Source organism: Myotis myotis, unplaced genomic scaffold, assembly GCF_014108235.1.
Source record: "Myotis myotis isolate mMyoMyo1 unplaced genomic scaffold, mMyoMyo1.p scaffold_m19_p_6, whole genome shotgun sequence".
NCBI classification, from domain to species: domain Eukaryota; kingdom Metazoa; phylum Chordata; class Mammalia; order Chiroptera; family Vespertilionidae; genus Myotis; species Myotis myotis.
This window is the reverse complement of record NW_023416368.1, coordinates 89,863,784-89,870,731: the sequence shown is the minus strand read 5'-3', so window position 1 is coordinate 89,870,731 and position 6,948 is coordinate 89,863,784. Positions and strand designations below refer to the sequence as shown.

Here is a 6,948-nt window from a genome sequence, read left to right as displayed (position 1 = left end):
ACTGCAGGCTCAGAGGCCTGCAGCGGCCGGCGGGGAACTTTGGAGTCCTCCGTCACTGAAGCAAGCAAGCCTCATGTTAGTTTCAAGCTGCCTGGCTGCCGGCCGCCATCTTGGCTGACAGTTAATTTGCATATTGCCCTGATTAGCCAATGGGAAGGGTAGCGGTCGTATGCCAATTACTGTTTCTCTTTTATTAGTGTAGATATACAGTTATGGAGTCTGAAAGAAGGTGCACTAAAATGTTAAAACTTGTTTTATACTATAAAAGGTAATCTAACATTTAAAAAGTTCTATCTAGATATACTTTAACTCTACTGCAATAGATAGTATTTTTTTTAACAACATGGCAACTCTTATGGAATGTCTGTCTACCTGTCATTCTTGCTTCTTCTCTACTAACAAAACCCTGTGTCAGGCAACAGGATGCCCATCAATGGAGAAAACTGGTGTACCCATCCCTCTTTGCCAGTACCCTAAGGGTGGGTATGTGGCCCAGCTCTATCAATAAGACACAAGGGCAAGTCTCTTTGGCTTCTGAAGAATATTCTTTCTTTATAAGAGCACAATGAGGAAGTTCCTTTACTGCTGTCTACTTTGATTCCTGCTTTGGCTTTGGGTACTGTCATTTGAAGAAATAATGCTGAGCCGTGGCAGCCACTTTGCAACACTGAGAATGGCAGAATAAATCAATCCAAGGAAATTTGGATGAGGTTTTGGCTACCACCCAGCTCTGGAACCACCTATCTCCAGACTTCACATGGGAGAATTAAAAATTCTTATTGCTTATGTCACTGTCAGTCTAATTTCCTGTTACTCGTGACAACCATATCCTGCTAGAAGCAGTTTTCTGTCTGGCACCAAATAAATGCTTTAAGTCCACTCTAATTTAAAAGGAACCCTATTAAATACCTACTGATATCTCATTAAATTTTTTTTAAAAAATCCTCATGTGAGGATATGTTTTTATTGATTTTAGAGGGGGTGGGGGAGAGAAACATCAATGTGAGACAGAAACATCAACTGGTTGCCTTCCGTACATGCCCTGACCAAGGATGGAGCCTGCAACCCAGGTATTTGCCCTGACAGGAAATTGAATGGGATAACGCTCTAACCAACTGACCTACCCAGCCAGGGCTGTTATCTATTTTAAAAAAAAATGTTTTTAGATAAAGAGGAAGGAAGAGGCAGAGAGAAAAAACATCAACATGAGAAAGAAACATTGATTGGCTGCTTCCTGCACACCCCCTACTAGGGATTGAGCCCACAACCTGGGTATGTGCCTGGACTGGGAAGTGAACCGGCTACCTTTTGGCGCATGGGATGATGCTCAACCAACTGAGCCACACTGGCCAGGGCTGTTATCTCATTTATAATAATAAAAGTGTAATATGCTAATTAGATCAGATAACAATCTCCTGGACAAAGCCGGGGCTGCAAGGGAAGCTGGGTCCCAGGTGCCAGAGGGAAGCCGGTGCAGGCAGCCAGGGGAAAGAAAGGCCTACTCTTGCATGAATTTCGGGCATCAGGCCTCTAGTTTTTATAGAAAAGAAAGAAAACTGAGCTTAGAGAAGTAATTTTCCCCAAAGTGACAGGTAGAGTTGGATTCAAGCCCAATCCTGACTCTAAAGCCCACATCTGTCACTTAACCACATGGTTAAAAGAGGATCAAGCCTATAGTTCTCTCTTTTGGTGTCTTAAAAACATGCACATACAGATGCAGGAAGTAATCCATTTGCACCCATATATGAATGTTGCTTTGGGTTTTTTACTACCATTATTTGCACTGATTTGTTGAGTAGAAATGTATATTTCAGAGGCTCAGCCAAAAAAGCAGATTTGCCTTGTCTTTATTCCACACTTTTACATCTAATCTGTGAATCAGGGAATAAAGGCAAGTTGTGGGGACTTTGACTCTGGGTCATTAACATTCAACCCTGAGGTACCTGAAATGGTGAACAGGAAAGTGGTACATACTCCTCCTCAAACTTTCTCTGTGTGTATGTTAATCCTCACCCGAAGATATTTTTCCCATTAATTTTTAGAGTGGAAGGAAGGGGGACAGAAACATCAATGTGAAAGACACATCAGTTGGTTATCTCCCGCCCTGACCAGCTCTTGGGATTGAGCCTGTAACTGAGGTACATATCCTTGACCAGAATGGAAGACAGAACCCTTCAGTCTGTGGGCTAATGTCTAACCACTGAGTGAAACTGGCTAGGGCTCCTTAAGCTTTCTTGGAAGAGTTGAAGAACTAAAGACTGAAAAATACCAAACATCTAATGAAGCAGGGTCTTTGAGTTGGCCTAGGAAAGCAGAAGAGTATTTTTTGAGCCAAAGAAACAGAAGAGAGAGAGGAATACAATGGAGACCCACTGGCAATGCATTAGCTATATAAAACAGGAAAGCATTGAAGCCCAGAGAACAAAAAGCAGTTGGCTCCTCATAGCTCAACCTTAGGCCAAATAGGACTTCCACAAACATGTCTCCAAGAAACCTTCTGGTCTAGGCTACAGTGAGAAGAGACCAGAAGACCATCCAACAGAGTTCCTGTGAGCTCTTAGCTATAGAAGGGGCCATGTGGTGATTAAATATTCAATTCCCTCACAGCTGCTGGCTAGGCAGCTTGAAGGGCTCAGTGTAGAAAAAGCCCCAGCCATGACAGAAGGAAGAAACTAAAGGCAGGCATATCCACTCAAAACCTCTGAGGTTACTTGTAAGTCAGGATGCATTCTTACTGAGCGCTCTTATTGTGGTCCATCCCTGTTTCAGAGGCAGTTTGCTAAGTTCACAGGAAAGGGAGCTATGAGACTGGCATCTAATAACCAGAGTCACTGTTGCAGGAGGCTTGCCCTAACCTCTAAGATGCCCCACCCTCACTGAACCATGGAAGAATCCAGCCCTGTGGACAAAGGCCCGACGCAGAGAAGCTGCTCCTCCAGGGCCTACACAATGGAAGGATCAAGAGTGTGATAACCAGCCCAGGTGGTGTGGCTCAGTGGTAGAGGGTCCACCTATGAACCAAGAGGTCACGGTTTGATTCCTGTTCAGGGCACATGTCTGGGTTACGGGCTTGAGCCCCAGTGTGGGGCATGTAGGAGGCAGCCGAACAATGATTCTCTTATCATTGATATTTCTCTCTCTCCCCCTCTCCCTTCCTCTCTGAAAACAATAAAGTAAAATAAGAATAGTGTGATAACCTGGTGAAAAGAACAAGACCCATGAACTAAAAAAGGCCAGCATGGCCAGTGGGGATAGGGAACCAAGCCAAGTGGGAGAACCTGCTGATGCTAGGAGACAGAGGTGTGCCTCTCAAATTCAAAACTTTTTTTTTTTTTTTTTTTAGATAAAAAGACATTTTATTATTATTTTACTATATTACATAGTAGTGAATATACCTGATTGCATTTTCTCAAATGGCAAATGAGGACAGGACAGCATTTTACTGAAAACTTCAATATCATCTGTCTTTTGGAGGATTCGGTTTCCTACGACGTGTATGATACTGTCCCTAAGGATACCAATGGTGCTTAGTAGTAAAGAACATTTTGCTAAGTTGTTCTATCATGGGTCCTTGCTCAAAGTGTTCATCTTTTTCTTCTAATCTGGTTTTCAGTATTTGATCCTGTTTCTTCATAATTATACACAGGATCTGGCTAAGGGATAGGCTTGGTGTGTTCATATGGAATATCCACAGAAGGATGGTAGCAAACTATTGTTCTGCCACCAGATGTCAAAGCAAGTTCTACTTTGCAATTATAGTCATCTAGAAGAGGAGAGTATGAGGATTTATGACAGACACACTATAAAGCTCCATTCTGGATCGGAAATAAATGTTTCAAAATAGTTGTTTGATATTGCCCATTTCACTGCTGATACCGCCACGGTGAATCAAGATGCTTATCAGGTGGTATGGAAAAAGATTTGAAGAGAAAATGCTTTTAAAATTTGCTTGTAGGCACACCTATTTTCATCCCTTAACATCTGCTCACCATGAGCCTGCTATCTTGCCTCTAGCTGGGTCCCTCAAATTCAAAACTTTTAAAGTGGAATGTCATCGGTCAAGTGTCAGAGTCCATCTACATAATAAAGAGGCAATATGCAAACTGTCCGTTATGGTGTTACAGTAACGACCATTCAACAGGCTGCACGCACAGCCAGGGGACTTGCATGAGGCTCGCTTCCCTGCCCCTGGAGCCGGGCCAGGAAAGTGAGGGGGCTGCGTGGTGACACCCGCACGCAGAGGCCAGTTCTCAGGGCACAATCAGCAGACACCAACCAGGGAGTGTGAGTGTCGGCAGTGACCCCCGGGAGGGGTCGCGCACACAAATCAAGAGGGTGTGGACCCAACATGAAGGAAGGGCCCGGGTGAGATAACAGGGAGTGGACGTTGAGGTAAAGCAGGATAGCCATTGGGTAAACAACACAGGGATCCCATTGCCACAGACACATAAGGTGGCCCCATGATGCCCGGGTACTGGTCAATCCTCCCAAGTGCACAACCTCAAAGTCTCCTCCTGCCACGTGAACCTGGCCCTGCCACCATGGAGACCACAGGCGACCCTCACACCACAGGGAAGCCGCCATGGCTTTCTCTAGCTGCCCATCCACTCATTGGCCTGGTCCAACCCAGACAGGAGCTTGCATCCTGGGTGGAATGCCCCCCAAGGACAAGCTGGGCCCCAACCATGCCTGTGCAAGCACGCCCATCGCCTACGAATTCGGGATAGGAGCAGACAGAGAGCTGCTTGAGGCATGGGAGCAGGCACGCTGGGGAATGGGAAAGGCCTCCGCATCCCCCCCACCCTTTGGCACGCAACAGGAGAAAAGCCTCTTGCGTGCGTAATGCAGCGGTCCCTGCGATGGACACTGGCCCTGGCCCTGGCCCCGGCCCAGCAGGACGCTCCCGACTCCCAGAGGGGAGGCATGAGCCACCGTCAGCAAGACACAGCTGCGTCATTGCTCAGGCCCTCAAAGCTGATGTGAGAGGGGCCCGAGTGCCCAAACAGAGGCTGCTACACATCCCAGAGAGGAAAGAAGTCAGTACTAAGACAGGATGAAAAGCATAGAATTTTTAATTAGCCTGTAAAAAGAGTAAAAGAGGGAGGAGGGGGGATGATAGGAAAGAAGGGAAGAACTTTATCAAGGAGTCAGCAGACAGCAGAGTTAAAGAAGGAAAGAGGATGTGTGAGTGAACTGTAGGAGCTATAATGAAAATCAAGTATAGCTCTAACGGGTTTGGCTCAGTGGCTAGACCAGGGGTGGGCAAACTTTTTGACTCGAGGGCCACAATGGGTTCTTAAACTGGACCGGAGGGCCGAAACAAAAGCATGGATGGAGTGTTTGTGTGAACTAATATAAATTCAAAGTAAACATCATTACATAAAAGGGTACGGTCTTTTTTTTTTAGTTTTATTCATTTCAAATGGGCCGGATCAGGCCCGCGGGCCGTGGTTTGCCCACGGCTGGGCTAGAGCGTCAGCCTGCAGACAGAAGGGTCCCAGGTTCGATTCCGGTCAAGGGCATGTACCTTGGTTGCGGGCACATCCCCAGTAGGGGTTGTGCAGGAGGCAGCTGATCGATGTTTCTCTCTCATCGATGTTTCTAACTCTCTATCCCTCTCCCTTCCTCTGTGTAAAAAAATCAATAAAATATATTATAAAAAAGAAAGAAAGAAAATCAAGTATAGTTGTGTATTGGGGACAGATTTTAAAAGTAGGAGCCAGAAAAGAAAAACGATAAATGATAGTGAATAATTAGGCAGGTAGATAGATATTGAAACAGTGGAAGTAAGTAGAGAAGAGTATATGGGAAAGGTAGGATGAGAGAGAAAGAGGAAGGGAAGAAAAATTTTAAAGGGGAGCCGGTAGAGCTTAAAAGGAGAATGGGAAGAAAGAAGAAATGGGGGAGGGAGCAAAGCAGCTCTGAGGGAGGAAGTGAAGAAAAAAATTAAGGTGGGAAGGAAAAGGGGAGGGAAGGAAGGGGTAAAGATAAAGAAGGAACGTGGGGAGGGAGGGAGGACAGGAGATAGATGGAAAGGATGATGGAACAAAAGTAGGAGATAAGGAGGAAAGAAGTTTATAAATGAGTCAGTAGGAAAAAGTGTCACATAAAGGAGAGAGAAAAATTGTGTGAGAGGGAGAAGCCAATAAGGAAGTCAAATACAATTGTGTGTGAAGGGGATAAGATTTTTTAAAAAAAGTTAATAGGGGTGACCAGGCTGGCAGGGGAGGGCAGTTAGGGGAATCAGGCCGGCAGGGGAGGACAGTTAGGGGAATCAAGCCAGCAGGGGAGGACAGTTAGGGGGATAAGGCTGGCAAGGGAGAGCAGTTAGGGGTACCAGGCAGGCAGGCAGGCAGAGTGGTTAGGGCAGGCAGGCAGGTGAGCAGTTAGGAGTTAGAGGTCCCGGATTGTGAGAGGGATGTCCAACTGCCTGGAGGATTGGGCCTAAACTGGCAGTTGGACATCCCCTGAGGGCTCCCAGATTGGAGAAGGTGCAGGTCAGGCTGAGGGCCCCGCCTCAATGCACAAATTTGGTGCACTGGGCCTCTAGTTATTTAATAAATCTCAACTTCTATCTTTTTTTCTCACCTGAGGATATGTTTTTCCCTGATTCTAGAGAGGAAGAAACATTGATATGAGAAACACTGATGAGTTGCCTCCCAAACACACACTCAACCAGGGATCCAATCCGCAACCTGGTTATGTGCCTTGATGGGGAATCAAACCCATGACCCTTCAGTGCACGGGACAATGCTCTAACCAACTGAGCCAGTGGCCAGGGCTAACTTTTATCTTACCAAGGGTTGTTCTTCAGCAGGTAGTTGACTTAGTGTAGTGTTAATTCCCTTTGAGAATTATTAATTGCTCTTTGGAGAAACCCTTCAATGGAAGCTAGAAGAGTACTGCTACTTATTCCAGGGGTGAGGGTAGGGGGAACAAGTGTTCAGA

At 45.8% G+C, this 6,948-nt stretch overlaps 1 pseudogene; it reads right to left on the bottom strand.

Annotated features, from left to right (window-relative positions):
• Nucleotides 1-1,435: 1,435 nt before the first annotated feature.
• On the bottom strand, nucleotides 1,436-3,888 carry LOC118658562 (annotated as a pseudogene).
• Between the last annotated feature and the right edge of the window lie 3,060 nt (nucleotides 3,889-6,948).